Genomic DNA, 21,807 nt, shown 5'->3' with positions numbered 1-21,807 from the left:
TTGCTTTTCAGCAGGTCCAGTGAGCAGGAGATTCTTGTTGAAAGGTTACCTATCCTACCTCTTCTGTACCTTGTGACAGAGTCTCTGACAAAGAAATCTTGCAAACCATTGATCAAGATTTATTCTGGGCTTGTGATTTGAGAATTTTACTTTAAGGTGTTCAACTTCTGAACTTTTTCTTTCTATATTCCTCCTATATAATGCAAAAATCAAGCTACTTAATCAAATATTTCAGATCTTCATATCTTACTTTGAATGAAAGTACTGCTTAGGAAGAAAGGGGAACAGATGCTGACGATAAAAAATCTCAATCACTCCAAGCTGAAGTCTGGCAGTTGTCATCAATACGGATCTTATGACGCTGCTTCCAAAAATGGAGGATACACATGTTAACCAATTTTTTTTTCTGTACGTAACAGTAGTGTTATTCTTGCAGTAGTTTTGACTTTATGTGATATTTGCTACTTTCTGACAAAGATTGTTACGTAGGATGCTGTGAGATTTCAATCTGTTGATGCATTACTTTCTGGAAGTGGGTGTATTTTAGTGGTAAGTGTAAGGGATAGACAAACAGAGGCAGAAATGTGAATAAATCCATCTCATAATTGGGCACCACTGCATGCCCACTGGGGGGTCTTTTTCACCCCTGAACCACAGGCATGCTCTTCCTACAAAATGTGGCACGTTGTTTAAATGTACTAAAATGTTGTTAAAATGTGGCATTGTTGTTTAACCCCAGGTAGCAACTAAGCCTCACACTGCCGCTTATTCACACCCCCACCAGCAGGATCAGGGAGAGGATCAGTAGAGTAAAAGTAGAAAACATCTTGTGGGTTGAGATGAAGACAGTTTAATAGGTAAAGCAAAAGCCTCGCACACAAGCAAAGAAAAACAAGGAATTAATTTATATCTTCCCACAGGCAGGCAGGTGTTCCACCACCTCCAGGAAAGCAGAGCTCCATCACATATAATGGTGACTTGGGAAGACAAATGCCATCAATCCCAGTATCTCTCTTCCCTTCCTTCTTCCCCGTTCTCTATATGCTGAGCATGATGCCATATGGTCTGGAATATCCCTGTGGTCCATTAGGATCAGTTGTTCTGGCTGTGCCCAGAACTCTCAGCCCCTTGTGCACCCCCAGTCTCCTTGCTGGTGGGATGGACTGAGGAGCAGAAAAGGCCTTGGCTCTGTGCAAGCCCTGCTCAGCAATAACAAAAGCATCCTTGTGTTATCAGCACTGTTTGCAGCACAAATCTGAAACAGCCCCATACCAGCTACAGTGAAGAAAATTAACTCTACCTCAGCCAAAACCAGCTGAATCTCTTTATAACTGTCCTGGAATAAAATGTTCAGTCCTTGTTCAACAGGCTTGGGAGCACAAGTAGTTAATCACCAAACATCCACAAGGAATCAAAATCCTGCTATTGAAGGTTGTGTTGCTGAGCCAAATTACCAGTCTGAGTTGTGCAGCACATAAACATGCTGTTGCTTTAGAGTGCTGTGACCAGAGCTGCAGGTCACTTCAGTGCTCAGGGACTTGGCTCATGTGGGGGTTTGCAGGATCACATAACGGGATTTACATAGCCCTTGTCAAATAACCCAGAGGTGATACCCACCAAACAAAAAAGGAATAGAAAATGAATGGTTTTTAGGAAAGTAAATGAGTGTCAGATTGATTTCTCAGTGCACCCTGCCAGCTTCCTACAGAAATCTACATTACTGGCTTTCTGGAAGCTAACAGATATAATTCAACGGGAATGGGGGCTTTTCCTCAAACTAATTCCATAAGGCACCATCTCCCAGAGATAGCACAATGTGCTTATGTTTGAATCCCAAAAACTAGAGAAGAGAAGCAATCAGTTTTATTTTAGGCTTGGGGAAATATATGAGGAAATAGGGGGAAATGCAGTACCTACCCTCTCAATGTCTGGTCAGCTGCCTGCAACACCACACCCCAAGCACTGAGGCCAAGTGATGTGTCAGTTGTCCTTCTACAGACACAAAGGAGAAGAGAGAGGATTCTCCATCGGGTATCTCATTCTAAGAATTCAAAGCACAGTTTTCTGGATGCAGTGAAACATTCTCTGGATGCATGTTTGTAGCTAAATGCACCTAATCTCTCTAAAATTGTCCATCCACAGTGGAACACAAACCATGGCTTTCTCCTGACTGCAGAGGCTGGAAAAATCCACAGCATTTAGAATCATAGAATCACAGAATCACAAAATATGCTAAGCTGGAAGGGACCCATCAGGATCATTGAGTCTCATTCCTGGCCTCACACGGGACACCTCAAGAGTGACACCTTGAGAGCATTGCCCAAACACTTCTTGAACTCTGTCAGGTTTAGTGCTTGACCACTTTCCTGAGGAGCCTGTTCCAGGGCCCAAACACCCCCTGGTGAAAAACATTTTCCTGATACCTAATCCAATCCTCCCCAGCTCAGCTTCATGCCCTTTCCTCAAGCCCTGTCACTGGTAACAATAGTGAAGTGATTGGTACTTGAGGGTACAAATCCTCATCTTTAATTACAATTGTAGGCATATTTTTTGGAGTTAAAGATGAACTTCTACGAGAAGTTTGTAGCAGAATGGTTTGTCATTGGGAGCTACCTGAGCCTTGCCTGGAGATGGCTGGAGAAGTCCAGCTGTCAAACCCCACATCAGCCTCGCAGGCTCTGGTCTCCTGCTTTCTTTTTACACTACCTATATGTCAACCATCCAGCTGCCAGATCTCATTTTCCTGTTGCAAGTCTTGGGGTATTTCATATTCACTGCAATTTTGTTCATATCTGCTAGGATCAGACAGTGACACTTAACTCCTGAAGCCTCTCAATTGCATTTTATGGGAAGGGAGGAGAGGAGAGGAGAGGAGAGGAGAGGAGAGGAGAGGAGAGGAGAGGAGAGGAGAGGAGAGGAGAGGAGAGGAGAGGAGAGGAGAGGAGAGGAGAGGAGAGGAGAGGAGAGGAGAGGAGAGGAGAGGAGAGGAGAGGGAGAGGAGAGGAGAGGAGAGGAGAGGAGAGGAGAGGAGAGGAGAGGAGAGGAGAGGAGAGGAGAGGAAGCAGAATTGCGGTCTATTTCAAAATATAATTTAAATGTTCTGATTCATGCATTTTGAATGTCTAGGGCTAGCAACACTTTAATGCAACTACAGACTTTTAGCTCACAACCTGTATATTTAAAATAAAACTAGTTTAATCAGCTTAAGGAACACTTAATATGTTTCTTTAAAAAATGTGGAAAGAGTGTCTCAGTTCATATTTTGCTGTCAGACCAACTCTGGCATAAACAACAAGGAGGATACCCTGAGTATAGCTTTCACTTCTTTATGCATTATGCTCATATTTCATAACTTCTTACCAATAATTAAAATGCCAAATACTGTATTTATTTCTTTATCCCACTAGTTTATTAATTTTAAGGCTGAACTAGAACTCCCATGGATGTCAGTAAGACCAGCAAAAACCAAAATGGTTTTACAACTGAGCTCAAATGTTGAAATTCTTTCTTTTCCTTTTTTAAGAGGGCTGCAACCCATCTTTAGAAAGATTATGATCCAGTTCAGACACTAAAATCCCTACTCTTTTATCCCAAAAAGAGACACTTTTTCTCCTGTAACACAATTTCCCCAAGCATTGAAATAAATTTGTATTTAATCTGGAGATTTCAGAGTCAATATGCTTACAAAATTAAATTTCTAATAACATTTCAAAGGACTTTATTTTGGTTTTCTCTCTTCAGAGCTCATGAGCTTCTGAATGCACAAATGTCCTGCACTTTATTTTCATTCCCAGCACTATAAAACAGAGTTCTGCAGCTTAGCAATAATAGTAATGAAAACAAGCCTGTCTCTTGATAGTGCTTCCAAGACCCTTGACAATCTGTGTATCTCTTGCATCACCACTGAGTCCTGAGCTGACACTCTGCAAGATCACAGCAGCTTCCTGAAAATCTCTTTCTAGTAGAGAATGCAAGTTTGATTCATGGATATAATTGAACTTCCTTTTCCCCATATGCATGTTTTGGTCTTGTCAGCACTGAATATCATCTACCTTTCTTGACATGTTGCTAGGAAGTCTGGAGATCTCACTGTGGTTCTGCACAATCAATTCTTCTAGAATATTCTGGATAGTTTTATTCTTCCGCAAAAATTTTCTCTCCATCTTCCTGTAAATTCCTGTTGTTCTCTCCATTTTCCTGTAAATTAAAAGTGTACTAAGATCCTAGTGATGTTCCACTGGTTAGTAGCCTTCACTGTTTAAACTGGTTGTGTACATAATCTCTGCATCCCAATTCTCACAAATTCCTTAAAAATAAACTGCTAAAGCTGTGGCGCTCTCTTTGGTCTGCCTGTCAGTTTCCCAAATCCATGGTAACTGGCATATTGGGTTTCCATGGCAAGGTTTTGGTGGGTGGGGAGCCACAGGGATGGCTTCTGTGAAAAGCTGCCAGAAGCCTTCCCAATATCTGACAGAGCCAAGGCCAGCTGGCTCCAGGACAGATCTGCTGCCAGCCAAGCCTGAGCCCACCAGCAGCTGCCTTAGCACCCCTGGGCACAGATGGGAGGTGAGGGAAAGGCGCCTGCACAGAAGCAGTTGCAGCAAGAGAAGAGTGACAAGGTGTGAGAGGAGCAGCAGCTCTGCAGACACCAAGGTCAGTGCAGGAGGAGGAGCAGGAGGAGCTCCAGGCAGCACGGCTGGGATCCCTCTGCAGCCCATGGTGGAGCAACTCTGCCCCTGCAGCCCGTGGAGGACAACAGAGAGCCTCCTGCTGCTCATGAAAGATTCCTCTTGGAGCAGGGCGATGCCTGAGAGGAGGCTGTGACCCTGTGGGAAGCCCACTCTGGAGCGGGCTCTGGCAGGACCTGTGTCCCCAAGAACAGAGCAGCCCACTCTGGAACTGTTTTGCTGGTGGGACTGGTCACGGTATGGGAAGGACCCATGCTGCAGGAATTGGTGGAGACTGTCTCCTTTGGGAGGAACCCCACATTGTGGCAGAGGGAGAGTATGAGGAGTCCTTAAGGAGAGGCAGAGACAACGTGGGATGAGCTCTGTCTGAAACCTCCATTCCCCATCCCCCTGCAACACTGGAGGAGAAATTTTAGAGGTTTTGTAAGAAAAGTGAAGCCTGTGAGGAAGGGGTCAAGGTGTTTTAAGATTTGGTTTTATTTCTCAGTTTCCTACTCTGATTTCCTTGGTAATAAATTAAATTAATTTCCACATGTTGAGTGTTTTGCCCATTTCAGTGGTTGGTGTGTGATCTCTCCCTGTCCTGATCTTTTAATTCTCTGACATTTTCATTTTCTGATCTTTTCATTTTCTGACATTCACATTTTCTCTCCCCTGCCCAGCTGAGAAGGGGAGTGAGGCCATGGCTGTGGTGGGCACATGTTGTTTGGCCATGGTCAATCCTCTACTACTGGTGAAATTCTGAAACTGAGAAGAGCATAAGGCCAGGAAGCAGATGGGGGTGTTGCTCAAAATTTCAGGATTTTTCCTGTTCAGAGAAAAATACTTTTCTAATCTGTCTCACTTATGTTCATGAACTAGCAAATGCTTCTGTTTAGATATTATCACCAGCATTTAGATTTTGCAAAGAGATGTGACACAGCTCTCCCTATATTTATGGCAAGATTTAAAGAGAAAAATGTTGGAATTTCCTTTACCACAGGGCTCATAACATTACCAAGCCCAAGATCTCACTGAGCACATGTGGGTTTTTTAACTTGGCTGTCCACAGAGAACTCAAAGACTGTTGCCAAGGGGTCTGAAAGGTTTCTTTCCAGTAATGTTTACTCTATGGAGCCTGAAGACAGGACTGGGAGATTTCAAGGGAATACAAACGTAAATACTATAGACCTATGTGCAGTCCCTTGTACAGAATAAATCAGAAGACAGGTAGAATAAAGGCCTGGGGGTACTATTCACTCTTAGAAATAATTAGAGGTAACACTGAGCAGGTAGGTTTAATGCAGATAAGCAGAAACCTGTGGACTTTATTTTGCTGAAGACTGAGCTGTGGTGTTGCACTGCCCGAGCTGTCAGAAGCAGCACTGGAGAGAAGTGAGCCCACATGAGGGACTGAGTTCTGCAGCTACTGGCAGAAGCTCAGAAGGTCAGTGACAGAACTCAGAGGAGACATCACTCTTCCAATCTCCCTCTCACTTCTTTCCCAGTCACTCATTTCCTGGGTTTTCCTGCAGTCTGGGAGTCTCATTTATCAAGGCAGCACATAGGAACCCAGCACACAGGAGGAATCACTCTTGGAATAACCCATTGCTGAGCATCAGCTGCTGCCTGATACCTTTGCTGGGAACTTAACTGGTCTGTTCACCAGCATCCTGCCTGTCAACCACAGAGAAAACCAAGCAATGAAGAAAAACTGCTCTAAGGAAGAAAGTGGAGATGTAGAGGAAGACTAAGAAATTTTTTTTTTGTCTGAGGTAAGACAGCTATTCTTTGCCAACAGTTCTTTACAACCTATGAAAAATACAAAGTGACATGTAAGATGCAAAGGATTTCTAAAGTTACATTATGAGAAAGTACACGTCATTTATGCTGTGTCAGTTGGAATTGGAGTCTAGTCCTTCTCTTGAGCTGTGAAAGCAAGAAAACCCAACCCCTAATTACTACGTGCTGTCTCTGCCACAAGAAATACCATGTGTTTTTAAAAAAAATAATTGATGGTTTTGTCATTCATGTAACTTAAGACTTCATCCAGTCGATGAATCAATTGTCCAATTAAGTTGTCTCTTGACTTCCCAAGCTTGTCAGTTGAGCAAAAACATTCTTGGCTTCTTCCCTGTTCACAGGAGGGGCTTACATGTATTTTTGTTTCAGTATGAGGACATTTCTAACGCCTGGAGATACATGCTGTAGGAAGAAGGCTATGCTTTGCAGTTCACTTGCTCCAGTGAAATTTGATTCCATCATATGAATCAGAGAACTGGAAATCATTGATGAACTGAGTGTATTAAATCAACATTCTAATAAGCACATTTCTATGTGAAAAAAAAATAAGCCAATTGTCTCTAGTTAGTTTTAGAATATAGGAGAAAATCTGTCTCTGAGAATTTAACACTACGGATTTGAGAGAAAAAACCTAGATTTAAACAAAAGTGCTTTAGAAGAAAAATTGCCCTTTCAGACACTTCTGAATGTTACCACTATTTTACAAAGTAAACACGGTAAGTTAACAGTTCTCCGAAGGTTTGGCTCATGGCCCACTAGAAACAAGCCAGCCCTGAGCCTGACCCATGTGCCAGGGGACAGGCACAGAGCAGGCAGGAGGGCTGTGACAGGGAATGTGAGGCCAGAGCAGGTTCCAGGCACTGCTGTGTGCAGTCCCAGCCCCCTTTCCCTTCCCTCCAGCCCTGGAAGGACGAGTGCCCAGCATCCATGTCCAACAGGCTGCTGGCTTGAAGTCCCCAAAAGAGCTGGGTGACCAGCTCTTCCCCAAAATTTGATGCCACTTGTTCTCGTGGGCTGACACCAAACTGAGGAGGTGCACAGAGAACACTTTGGGGATCAAGACCCTTCTCTCCTTCAGCCCATTGTCTCGGCAGAGAATCAAACAGCCATTTGTCTTTATGGTAGGATATTTCCACAGGAAGAGCTAATTGATGAGGGCAAAAAGGAAGAGCTCAGCTGGTGTACACATGCCTAACACCAGCCCAGGATCTGGCTTGGAGCATGTTGTGCTAATATTTTCTATCAGTCAGGAAAGAGGAGCTTTTTGTACTCATCACTTCCCAGCGTGAGAGAAGTAATATTTAAGCCAGTGCTGGTGTGCTGCTGGGCACTGGGGATGCCAAGGGCAGGAGAAACACTCCTCAGGGCAGTACAGCCTGCAATATGTCCTGCTCACCCTCCTGCCAGAGTGGCAGAGATTCTTAACTATCTTTTGGAATAGCTGTTTGCAAACAATTGGAGGGAGATCCTAAACGCTTTCATAAGGGTACAAGGTACAACAGAAGCCAGTGCCTTATATAGAATAAACAAAAAACTGCACATTTTCTCTCCTCCTTCTGCATGCATGGATCACACTCCATGCAAATTAGAAATATAGGGAGAACAAAGAATACATTCAATATCAAGTTTTGTGCATCAAAGTAACTCTATTTTAAGTTTTTTCCAAATATCAAAAGATGCCCATATGGCACAAAAACAACCTAAAAATGGTACAGAAAAAGAAGAATCATATTCACTGCAGCGAAATAATGATAGCAGTTGAGAAACTAACAGATGTCTATGGCTCAGAATTTTGAAATTTGTTGCTCTGTCACAGTGACATTTACAGTATGGCAACAATAATTCTATGATTTGATCAACTTGAATTGCTTTTATTTTTAGCATTTGAATTGTATAGAATCTTACCAAAATAGTTTTGAGACATACCTGCTGAGTACTTTTGTAACAAATTCCAAATTACATATCTTTAAACAAAAGTACCAAAGAACCCAGTACATGCGATTCCAAACCACATAGTCAAAGTTTTCTAGAAAGAAAATATAGGAAGCCAGTGATTCATCATGGAGATGATGAGTCTGCCATAACAGCAGTACCATGGCAGTGTTGCCAGATCTTCTCTGTATCTGAAGATATCTGAATTTTGGGCTCTCTCTCTTTTTTTCTCCTAAGACACCAACTTTTCCACTGACAATTTCAGATACACATTTCTGAATAACACTGCTTGTCTCTGCAGCCATTTACCAGAGAAAGGTTTAAAAAACACTTACATTAAATAGATATTGATATTCTTGTGTTTTAAACAATGAACTAATCAGCTATATATAAATTTCTCTAGCCAAAACCCTTTCATCTACAATATTTTTTTTCAATATTTATAAATTCCCACTTTTCAGTTTGGTCACTTCCATAGTAAGTAATTTTAAAACAAAGCCAAAACCCTTTCATCTACAATATTTTTTTTCAATATTTATAAATTCCCACTTTTCAGTTTGGTCACTTCCATAGTAAGTAATTTTAAAACAAAGCCAAAACCCTTTCATCTACAATATTTTTTTTCAATATTTATAAATTCCCACTTTTCAGTTTGGTCACTTCCATAGTAAGTAATTTTAAAACAAAGCCAAGCATTCGCTAGACCTGTTCAGCAATTGTAATTGATAAATTATTTTTATAAGATATCTAAAGAAGTCATCTTTTTTACACAAACAAATCATGCTAGCCTAGGCTGTTCCATCTGTACATTTGTCTTCTAGACTAGCCATCCTTGAATCACTTATTTTTATTATTCCATTTTTCCATCACTTCAGGCTTTCTAAATCATCAGCTCAACTTCTCTTGCAGAGATTAAGGCCTGTGGGGTTTGGGGTTGTTCACTTCATGCAAAAGTGAGCAAAATGAGCATTCTGAACAACAAAGGTAGTCAGAACATGACAAAGGATGTAAATCATCATTAGGCACTGAACTTACATTTGCTATATCCATGCAGATACATTTCCAAAAGCACTGAGTGCCCCCCTCTTTCACCAATTTTACTGACATTTGTGAAAAAATTCTTTCTAAAACTAGACTATTTTTGAAGGAATTGTGGATATGAAGAGATGCTAGTTTGATTCATTACAGTGTTGATGCTGGTTTTGTATAGCATTTTTGAAACAGCCACCATTTGGCCTGCATATTTAATTTATATTGTCTTCTTATTTGCATTCAAATAAATGCATTTAGATTACTAAATTCAAACTCCCTGACTTAAGAGCCATTTCAGCATGGCCTGAACTCCCAGACCCCTTCATTCACAGGTATTCTTGAGCAGAAGTGGTGGCAAATGCAAAAGCAGCAGCAACCCAAATTGCCTGGCTCAACAGTGGCACAAGGACACGGGTTTTCATATCTCACTCTTCTCCAATGTTGCTTTCCCCTGGCTGTACCAATTGCTTCCCCAGGCAGTGTCCAACACCCCAGCTACAGCCAGGACATCCCATTTTCCATTTAGCCACTAAATCTGACCTGGCAATAACCTGGTGTACCCACGTGCCTTTCCCCATCCACCTGCTTTCTGCACAATGGGAAAGTGTTTGAACCCCAATTCTGCGTTTTGCACAAGGACTTTCATGTCCATCATGCTGGGCTTAATTGGTGGGCTTTCCATACAGGCTTCATAAAAGTTTTCTCTAGGTACCTGCATGTTTATTACCAATTTGTTATAGAAACATAAAAGAGACCTTCCAGGACCCTATAGTTTTCCCACTCTGATAAAAAACCCCACGCTGTGTACCATGTTCTTATTGATTGTTCTTATTCATAATTATTCCTGCAAAGCTTTATTAAAAAGAGGATAAAACATTCTCTGGCACTTCCTCCTCTTCTTCCTTAAGCTCACACATCCTTTTTTTCTCTAAGTTATGCTGGCAGGCTCATGAAAGGTCAGCTTTGCACTGCCATCAAAGCATCCTGATGCAGAAGGGAACCTGAGGTCATTCCCGCCTCCAAGAAGCGCCGGCGGCTTCCTGACCACTCACAGCAGGAATGGCATCACCCACAGTGACATATTATTGTTATTATCATCCTCTTACCACCAGCATTTGCAGATTAAGCTGTGAGCCTGGCCAGGGCTCTCAGTGTGTAAAACCTCACTGCTTTATTGCTCGTGCTCTAGCCCAGCTGATCCTGCTGCCCACCACCTCCCTGCCACCTCCAGCTCTGTGGGTTCTCACGGTGCCAGGGCAAGGATCCCCCTCTCTGGGACAGGGTAATCACATCTGACATCTGACAACAGGAGAAGGAGGAGTGGGCAGGGGAGGAAGCAAAGGGAAAGCTCTGTCTTCTCTCCCCAGCTGGCAATCTCAGGCATTCAAAACAAAGCAGGACAAAGAGCCTGAAAAGTGTGGGCAGCATCTGATGAAGAGGTTGTTAATTCAGAAGAAGGTAATACAATTGGTAATGGTCTGTTTATGGCATTAGAGGTTCTTTTTGAGAAACAGTATAAAGGGAGAGAAAAAATGTGTCAGCAGGAATATCAAGGGCCAGTCAGAGGAAAAGCTAGGGAAATACAGCAGCGGCTGATAAATAAATAACCACCTTTAAAAATACAACACATTGAACAAGAGGGAAGTTTCCCCTATTTCAGCCCCTTCTAGCAAGCAGTGTCACTTAAAGCTCCCTACATGTCCTAATACATATCTCTTCTGTCTGCACATTTGTTATTTAACTTCCTTAATTTCAAAAGGGAAAAAAACCAGAAAGCATTATTTTCAAGCCTGATTTATGCCTTTGAAATATGCAGGAACTCTATCACAGAATTTTTCCACGCTCATTAGTGCCAGCACACATTTTCTCTTCCAGAGAGGGAATACTCAGAGCTCCTCCTGACCCAGGCTGCTTTCCACAGGCTGCCGTGAAACAACAGGAGGCGAAGGGCCCCCAGGCGCTGCCATCCCCTTGCAAGGACTATCAGTTTGCATTAGTCACAACAAACCTCCTCCCATCAGCCAGCTTTCTCAGGGTCCTTTGCTTGGGAACAGTTGCTGGGCTGAGGCTTCTCTGCTGTTATCTTTTTAGATTGCCAACAAAGGAAATCACAGGTGACTGACAGCGAGTACCACACTCTGTAGGGTTTGGGGGGTTTTTCGCGCGAGATTGTTTGTCCTCTGGAACAGCAGCCATCAAGCTGTAACACACAAATCCCAGACACATGGAGGGCAATTTCTAAATCTGAAAGGCAGGCATAAAAGCTTCATTATGAGAAGCAGAGTTGTTTTCTAATTTCCTGACCCTGAAAGTTATTTCTTAGAAATCTGCAGAGAGTACAGCTTAAAACTTCATGTCTGATACTTTTAAACTGAGATTTTAAAAAACTGTGGGTGTTGGGTTGATTTAGGCTTTTTTTTTTGACATAAAAAAAAAAAGAGAAGAGGAAAGAATAGTAAGGAAAAGATCCATACATATTTTCTGAGAGATGCCTCTTCCAAAACCAAATTTTGCTGCTTATATGTTCAAAAGCACACATTTGAATCATTTTGAGATCTTCCCAGAGCACAGAGCTTCTAGAGCTGGTTTCTGAGCACATCATCTTTGCCCACAGACTCAGGCCTGTGCTTCCTATTTAGTTTATTTCAAAGCCTGTTATTTCCAAGAGTAAAATTCTTTTGCTTGGGGTGGATGCAGTCCCACTGAGATGGGTGGTGATATGTCAGCATGTTAGTTAACATCCAGTCCTGAAAATTCTAAATTAGACTAGATACTAACATTTGTTATTGATTGTGATTAAATTCAGGATAAGGAAAGCTGTGACGTGTTACAAATCAGGACTTATTATATCACTTATTCTCACCAGTAAAATTAAAACATAGTCCTAACAATGTTTTAAGAAAAACTACAGTGACAAGAAAGACAAAATGTGAGGTCTGTTTGAGGTGTGAGGTTTTTGGTTTTTTACCAAAGAATGAGCTCTGGGAAGATAATTTCGCTTTCTCAATAACAGTGGTGGTGTTTCAATCTAGTCTGTGAGATGATCACCTTATTAACTCAAAAGTGTTTATATTTGTGTATATGTATCAAAGAAAATACCTTAAAATCCATATAGAATGTATTATCATATTAGTTCAAAGCACTTACATTTTGACAGGTTTGCATCTTGCCATGGATAGAAGAAGCCAGGAAAACACAAACAGCAGGAAAAAACACAACAGAGACCCCACAAACAGCACGGGGCAAGGAGGAGGGGTAAGAGATGGGAAAGAAGGGGTTAAACATGCCAAGTTCATAGTTGAGTAGAATCACAGAATGGTGTGGATTGGAATGGACTTTAAAGTTCATCCAGTTCCAGCCCCCTGCCATGGGCAGGGACACCTTCCACTCGACCAGGTTGCTCAGAGCCCCATCCAATGTGGCCTTGAACACTCCCAGAGATGGAGCATCCATAACTTCTCTGGGCAGCCCGCTCAAGTGCTTCACCAACCTCGCAACACAGAATCTCCTGCCACAATCTGTGCTGTTCTCCTTTGTCCTGTCCCTACACTGCCCGATAAAGACTACCTCCACATATTTCCTATAGGTCCTCTGTAAGTAATGGAAGGCTGCCGCAGGACTGCCCTGGAATATATATTTATAAAGTACATATTTTTATATATACATAATATATAAAGTATTTATTTACTTTATAACATACATTAGAAAATAACATTTCATAAAATAAGTACCTTCACATAGCTAGCAAAGTCAGGAAAAGGAGGAGGAAGCACATTACAAACCAGTCTAATCTCCATTTCACAATATTTGCAGCTTGAAGCAAGTGAATCCAACCCACAGATAGTACAAGAGGGCAAAATCTGATCAACAGAGCCTTGGCAGCATCAAATCACCACCAACAGCTGTGATTAACATTTGTTCCTGTGCCTACCTGAGTGGTTATTTCCATTTGCAGCAGCAGTGATCAAGCTGTTTTGATTTTCAAGGTGCTTCTGTGTGCCCAGGGGTTTGGTTTTGGTTTCCAGTCTCACAGATTTAACCTTCCCACACCAGTGTCACTTCTGGCAGTTGCCTTTGGCTGACCTCTTGGAGGGAGACCAGCCATGGACCACAGGCTGAGGCCTGGGTAAGTCTCCAGACACAGAGAAGGATAGGATGGGCATCTGTTAAGGAGTAGCAAAACCACATTAATTCCCACATAATGTGGCTAAATTGCTCATTACTAGCATACAAATAGAGATGTTTCCTGCATTGATTTTAGTGGAAGAAGGCCTCAATTCCTACAGAACTAACATTTTTAGCTAACTGTGATTTTACCCAGTAATGATATCTATTCCCAAAACTCCTTGTCCAAACAAAGGGACTGCCAGGACAAGAATGTGTCTGTTGGCCATCTCTCTCCACACAATGAACCATTACTGTCTATATGACTCATGATGCAGAAGGATCACAAGAGCTAGGATTAACATGATCTATTTTGCCCTATTTCCTACTTCTGTCATGTTATGTTATGATTGCTGTATTACCTTTATTTACACTTTAAGGATGATAAATTAAATTAATCAGGGCATTACAGTGACAACTCCTGAGGAAATACAGGCTGTTTTTATGTGAGTGGATGGTTTAACTGCTGGCTTAAATGTCATGCAAATCCTCCATATTTTATTCACTGAATAGGGAGTGTAAGAATATGGTGCAAGGGAAATCACTGATATGGTGAGACCACAACATGTGAAGTGATCTGCTGCTTCCTTGTCCTCCCCCACCTGAAGGCACTCATTTTCTCACTGTTCAGGCTGGGTGGAAACTCCCCTCCCAACAGGTGTAGAGCCCAGCACAGCCCACTCCTGCCCCAGAGATGCAGCTCCTGGTCAATAACAGAAACAATACACTTGCCCTCACAGCCCTATCAAGAAATACAGTCCTATTTACTTTGTATAAAAATAACTTTTTTTGAATATCTGTAAGTGAACAAAGCAGCTGCCTGCAGAGCCAGAAGCCCTTGAGTCACTCATCCAGCACCTGCAGCAGGAGCTTTGTGCTGCCTGTGCTCTGGGGGCACAACTATTCCAGCCTTGCTTTTGAAATCCCTCACCAAAACCTCCACGTGCTCTGGGAGCTGAAGTGTCCAAATACTGACAGTGGGAAAAACTGTGAGCTTCCTCTTTGGAAGCTCGTCTTACTGACACTTTATCCCCTCTGTAAAGCCAAAGGCAATGAATTTTCTGAGCTCCTCATGAGCGCTCTCTTCCACCATCTCCTCCAGCTGCAGAGTTGTTACTAGCCTTTTTTTTCTGTTCCATTACCTTCTTTCTGTTCCAAGAAAACTGGACAAACTGGCCAAAACTGAGGGGTTTTTCCCATGCCTTGACTAAGTCTATGATTATGGAAGTCTAAGAACTCACTGAATCATATTGCTCAGTTCTTCAGCATGAAACTTTCTCTACCTGTAGCTCAGTAACAATGATGGAAACGATCTGATGTTGGTCTTACAAGTTAATACAAAAGCAATTGCCTGTTTCCTTGCAAAGCCACTTCTAAAACTAAGATCCAGGCCTTTCACATGTTTATCAGGTTCATTTTAACTCTGTCAGCCACATGAAAGGTTTGGACCTTAGAGAAATGGTTTGCATTAAGATACCGGGTACCTAAATGTGGGAACTCAGCACATCACTCCAGATGTCCAGAGTTGCGGGGAACCCTCTTGGGGGGCTTGGAAGACCTGGAATGTTGCCAGAAGCTCCTGGTGAATTGACTTTGATCCATCTAGGGATGTGCCACCTGTATATGAGGACATGAGAGGCCCTAGGGTTTGAATGGTGCAGGAATTATATATTTACAGGGTGAAACATAGATTTTTGGGTTTTGGTACAGGGGGGTTATGGACAAGATGGAGGAATCAGGGCGAGTCTCATCCTTCTTTTTTCTTCTTCATGTCGTCCATTTTCTGTGATGATGTTGGCACCTGGGTAGTGGTTTAAAGTAGAAGTGCACTTTCTAATATAGGTGATAGGTATTGGGACATAAAAGTAAATATGATATATGCAGTTTGTAGTATATAAAGACGATGATGCCTCGGGGGCGGTCAGAGTGCCTTTGGCTGCCTTGCTGTTCAGACCTTGGCTGGACAGAAGGAAAATCTTTGTAGATAAGAAATAATAAACAACCTGAAGATTGAAAACTGAAGAGTCCAGTCTCATCCTTCAAATCTCAGGCTGCCTCCGAATCATCCCACGCATCTCGGGGCAGAGACAGACAACAGCCCCCGAGACATAAACAGCTTATTTTCCGAGTGTGAAAATTTTCACTCAGCTAAGCAGGACAAACTGTAACAAAGATGACTTTGGTGTCTGAGTTTTTGTGCACTTTCATCAACTTTCTTTTAAGTGCAATGCCTGGTTCTGAGACCCCTTGTGACAGACCCACACATCCAGCACCCATCTCCCCCTCAGCAAAGCCAGTTTCAGGACACATCGGAGTCCATGGAACATCCAGGGTACCAGGGATCCTTTACTCCATCTTCTCCACAGATCCTCAAAAAGGGACTCTGTCAGCCTGCCAGCAGTCAGTCCTGCACTGCTGTTCTTTTATTCACAAAGCACCACTCACTGTGGTGTGGCTTCTCCTAATCACTGGTAATAACAAATCATGATAAACTTGCTTTCAAAAACATATATGTGCAAACTACTGAGAGATTATGAAGGCGGTTTTACACTGTTTCAGTCTTCAACTGCCAGAGTGAATTTAACCTTAAGGAGAAGGAGACCCAAGTAATTAAGTTCTGCTAGACAATGACAAGTGCTGTATAAGTTCCGACATAAGTTTTGTGTCACTCGCTGTGGTCCAGCTGAGTAAGTACATGCGCAAGATGGGAGGGAATGGACAGTCTGAGCTGTCACACCTGGGGTAACAGATGACCATCTGCTCAGTGAGAGAGACATATCAGTAAGACCATCATGTATTTTAGCAATGTAAATTACCCTTAAACACAACTAAAGGATCACAGACCGTCATATCAAGAAGCAAAAAGCTACTTAAGATATACTGCCCACTCTAGCAAAGCAAATTTACTCAGGGCTAAAACTGGTATTTCCTACCCCATGTGGTCACAACACTACAAAACCATGGCTTCCTCCACATTGTTATCCTTCCGACAACATGGGTCCGAGGCTGCTGGTACTGAATAGTGTGAGGGTGTGGCTTCTGACTTGGGTTGGGGTTCCGAGAAGCACAAAGGCCACAGCTCCAGGCACACTGCAGCAGAAAAAGCCATACCAAGGGGAACACAGAACTGCCAAAATGAGGCTTTCTCAACAGCTTTCTCCTTTCGACAAGCAGGACCTCAAGGCTGCCCTAAATGACTTGGGTCAGGGATAGGATTCGCCTAGGATTAGGGTTCCAAGAACCAAGAAGCCCTGAGCTCCAGGTACACTGCAGCTGCGAAAGGCATCCCAATGGGAGCACAAAAGTGCCCACAACAGGGCTGCCTCCACAGCTTTTTCCTTGGGACCATCCCTAACCCTAGGGTGATTTACCTGCGTAGTGTTTGGGTCAATCCTAGGGTTAGGGTTTTTCAAAGCAGGAAGACCCAGTCTGATTTTGCTGCCTTCTTTTCTTTCTCTCACCACACAAGTCTGCACTGCCTTAATTTCCTTCCTCTGAGACCAGATATTAAGTGATGCATAATCAGTCTTCTTATTCCTTGGGCTTGGCAGCACCTGCGGTATCAGGACATAGACCCTCTCAAAATACCATGCTCTTCGGCATCTGATGATATCACAGAAATGAATGAGTGAGTTTGTGTTTCAGGAAGCTGTTCCAGAGATCTCCTTTCTTTGTTATGCATCAAAACCTCTTTTTCCTCTTTTTTTTCCTATCAGAGATAAACATTGCACTTCCTTTGGGTCACTTTTTGCTATCGCTCTGGTTTCCCACTTCTAGCTTATACTACTGGTATTCCTCAAACAAATAGCATGCCAAGGCTTTCCTAATTAACTTGCAACTGTATTTGAGCCCTTATTCTTCAATACAATGGAGATATTTTTCAAGTAAAAATCTAGCTCCAAGTAGCTTGATTCTATGATGCAACAGTTTGATAAATATAAATCTTAACTATACTAATTGTTTTCCCCAGGAACATGACAATAATTTATGAGACTATGTATAATGTCTTTTAAGTTATTTTCTTAAGTTGGATGTTTCCCTGAATGTTGCAATCACTATGGTTTTTAGCCTTATAGAAATAACATTTTCACTTTTTAATTTTTTCCCATGCATAATATTTTATTTATGTGTTTCATTTTATATTTATAAAAATATATTTATGTCACCGTTCATGTGCTCATTTTATACTCATCCTAATCTTTTTCATATATGCTTAAGTTCTTTGTTAACTTGAGATCAAAAAGGAAGAACTTTCTATGCCTTGTCTGGCTTATGAAGACTGAGAAAAATCTCTTCCTGAATTATTGTATTTTTCCACATTTTGCAGGAATTTTGCAATGTTTCAAAGATTTTATTACCTGATTATAATTTTTGTGTGTTTTAAAAGATTCTCAAATATTTTTGGAATTTTAGGAATTATAAGACCTATTCTGAAATAGTGAAGAACAGTGATAATTGAACTGCCACTTTAAATTGTTTCCAGTACACAGAATCAAGTTTAACACCTGTAAATTTAAAAAACTCTTTCTGAAGTCAAAGATGTAGTGGTATAGTCTTTTCTTGCTCTGAAAATACTTCAGTTTCTTTACATAGCTAGAATTCACCTATAAACATATTCCTGGAAGAATTTGCCTCTGTCTTTTCTGTGTGATTTATTGCAGCTTATACACTGCAAGATGAACATATACCATGAGAGATGTGTATTGAATTATCTGCAGGCCAGTTACTCTGTGGGCTTACATTCTCAGACTTAGATCAAATTCTGCTTTACCATTGGATTTGCTTCTCTGGTTGAGCTGTTTGTCAGGTTTAAAAATCCTCTTAATAAGGGATTAAGGAGCTAAGTATTAAAGACACTAGGTGTGTTCAAAAAATAAACAAAAAAATTCCTTCGAAATAAGAAAAATTAAATAATTTCAAAGACCAAAAAAGCCAATTTATTTCTCTAGATCTGAAGCTAATCACTGACTCCATATTGTATCAAAATTTCTGAGACTTTTCAATACTGTCTAAAAATACACCACACAAATGCTCATTTGTACAATACTGATGCAAGGACAGATGGAAACTGCAGTCCCAGTCCCACCCTTCCCTCTGCAGGGTCTAGGAAATGCTTACATTTCACTCTTGAGGCTGCTTGGATTTTATGCCAAAGGGTAAGGCACAGTATACAGATGAGAAAGACAGTTCTGTTCCAGAACACCCAAATCAGGAACAACCCCCTGAGCCTGGCAGTGGGCACAGAGACCTCTCGAGGCTCTCACCAGGCAGGGTGAGGGCTGGCACCTGAGATCTGACATCAGCACGTGCCACCACTCCCTGCCCACCCATGGAACCTCTCCTTGTGCCCCCGGGAAGTGTGCACAGCTGGGCCACAGGGGGAAGGTCTGGGGCTGCAGAATTGCGTCTTTTTTCCTTCAAGCCTGGGCACAGCCACCCCCTCAGCTCTGCACACCTGGATGACAAGAGGCTCCTCAAGCCAACCAAGGCCCCTCATGTTTCCTTCACTTATACAGGGGTGATTCTTTATGGTCTGACTGAGCTCTCAGGCTTTGGCTGTGTTTCATGAAACTTCAATATTTTGGTCTGATGTTCCAAAACCAATCACTGTATATTCCTTCATAAAATAAACTCCTACTAAAGGTGTCTATATATGACAGTTAATCAAACTAAAGGCATTTTTCCTCTTACTGTTCACTAAATACAATAGTAGAAAGAATCTGTCCAGTCCCAGGATGTCTCAGACAACAACATCAGCTGAGGCATCTCCATTCATATTTCAATTCCTGAACTGTTTTGGAAGACTATTACAGAACCTGATTTCTCCAACATATAGGAGTGTAGGGAAAATCCTGATGAAACAAAGTTCATCAAGAAGGTGTGCAAGCCTTAGTTATGGTTCACCAGAAACAGACTGCATGCCTTAGGTGCAGGAGCACAAAGGAAACTTGATGTTCTGCCCTGAGAGAGACATGGAACAAAGGATGGGGTGGTACAGAAGTGTTGTGGTCATGCTCTGTTTAAAACCATGCAGCTAACAGGAACTGAGCCAAAGAAATAACCCAAATGGTGACTGAAAGGTGAACTTTGTTCCATTGACACAAAAACACATTACTTTTCATACTCTGGCATATGCAAATTAAGTAAAACCTGTACATTCTTTGCATGTATGACTAAAGCCATTCAAACTCCACCTAAATATGAAATCACATAAACTGTAATATTTCATTTTGCCCTCAAAAAAAAAAAAAAAGAAAACCCAAAACAATATAAATGTAGTTTCAATGGAAAGGGAGGTCAAAGATTTCATCTTGCTATCCTGGGATGGTTAACTGCACCAATCTCCTCTCCCATAAGGACACCCACTGAGTATGACTCAAGCAGTCACCTAGACTGGATGCTTCCTTGGGAAATTCAGAAAACAACCTTGTGGTGATCATGCCTTTAGCACTATAGAGCCATCTCTCAATTTACAGCATTTTTTGCTGGCTGTGTTACTCATATTTTGTATATTCACATGTGTCTCTGCAAACAGTATCTTTATCACTGACAATCCAATAAAAACCTGCATTTCTGTTGCTCAACAAGCTACTTTGCACCTGCCCATGAGAGGTATTGAACATGACCAGACTTCTAATCAGCTGGCAGAGTTCACTTGCAATGAGCAGACCTGGATTTTATGGCACCATTTGTCAATCTGTAATTGTGGTAGTCTCAGAGAATGTGGCTGGATTTACAGAGCCAGTTGGCTCCACACTTCTGGTGCTTAGTGCTCAAAACCCAAGCCCAGCCACCCCCAGCCCCTCTGATATCTGAGAACCAGCTGGAATGCAAGGGGGTTTATTTTCTGCCAAATCTCTCTTAATACAACAGAAAAATTTGCCTTGTTCTTAACATGACAAGTAGCCTTATGGTTTCAAGCCTAGTCACGACACACTGATTTTTAAAATTTATTATTTATTAAGAAAAAAATAGGGAGCTATCTTTAAATCTTTGAGTAATGCCAAAACAACCAAAATCAACATTAAAGTGTAACCCTTGTACTAGTAGCTGATGCAAAGGCAGGCATTTGACCCAGGCCCTGAATAAACAAACAAGCCTGAACATTTAAGTCTGACACTATGGGAACTATTTATACATAGGAAGAAAGACCTGTCATTAAGGAACTTGACTGAACTGATCCACTTTGTAACAAAGGTGTTTTTCATTCGTGAATAAAGGATGACAAAAGAATGCTGGAAAATTTTAGTCCTGTATAAAGCTGGTACAGAAGCATCACACAACAAATTTTCATGGCTGTGAATTTTCCCCGGTAGCTCTTTCTTAAGAGGGAATGCAGAGGTACCAAAGAACTGGAAAATTCCAATAAACATCAAATGTTTCACACGTGAGATGTTGGAGATGCACAGTGTTTCAGTACTAAGCCCTGTTTGCTGTGGAGGACACTGACACAGGGAAAAGCTGGTCAGTCCAGCGCCAAAGCAGTGTTTTTCCCTTGGTACTGAGCATAAGAGGGGTGTGTGCTGTTGCCCACTGAGGGCCAGAGAGGAAGAAAATCTAGATAACATGGGAACTGAAGATGTACTAATGTTCCAGCTCCCCCAAATTCCTTGGAGTACCTTGTGCCTTGACACTCAGGATACCCATCAACCTGCCTCACTACCTGAATCTGAGCAACACGGAGATACTGAAAACATCCACACAAATACTCAAACTCATTTTTGGCCCAAAACTTTGGCAATGTAAAACCAACAGTCAGACAAAGGGAGAGCAATGTTGTTGTCTTATTGCAAAAGTCCCCTACCTTCTTGGTGATTTCTCATGGTCATCTCCTCACAGCACTGACTCCCCCTTCCTCACAGTACAGACAACAAACTGCATCTCCCTTCACAGCACAACAAACTCCAACTCTCCTCACCTAACTAACCCACTCTTTTGTAGCACTCATCTTCTTATTGGACACAGCTGGGGACTATTAAGGGCAGGCCTGTTCCTAATCTTTGGTTATGAGTACAGCTGCAACTCGTCAGGTATGAGACTACCTTCTGCACTATCTTTATTTTCTTGCATTCCATCCCTCCACAGAGCAAGGGGACAGGAGAAGATAAAATTCCCTACCTCAGAAGAATCACTGTCTTTTGTTAATCTCTAAAGGCAGAACCTGTGGCCAGACTGGGAGTAAATACAGTGGCAACCAGTCATCCCATGG

General features: G+C 42.0%; 1 long non-coding RNA gene across 1 annotated transcript; it reads right to left on the bottom strand.

The window, feature by feature from the left end:
- Nucleotides 1-10,940: 10,940 nt before the first annotated feature.
- Nucleotides 10,941-21,478, bottom strand: LOC135443339 (uncharacterized). The gene is made up of 3 exons (XR_010438971.1): nucleotides 21,403-21,478; nucleotides 13,366-13,597; nucleotides 10,941-11,634 (listed from the first exon to the last, which is right to left on the bottom strand). It is a non-coding gene; the product is annotated as an uncharacterized LOC135443339 (long non-coding RNA).
- Nucleotides 21,479-21,807: the final 329 nt, after the last annotated feature.

Source organism: Zonotrichia leucophrys, chromosome 2 (genome assembly GCF_028769735.1).
Source record: "Zonotrichia leucophrys gambelii isolate GWCS_2022_RI chromosome 2, RI_Zleu_2.0, whole genome shotgun sequence".
NCBI lineage: Eukaryota > Metazoa > Chordata > Aves > Passeriformes > Passerellidae > Zonotrichia > Zonotrichia leucophrys.
The sequence above is the reverse complement of the archived record's forward strand: the minus strand, read 5'-3'. Positions and strand labels throughout refer to the sequence as shown.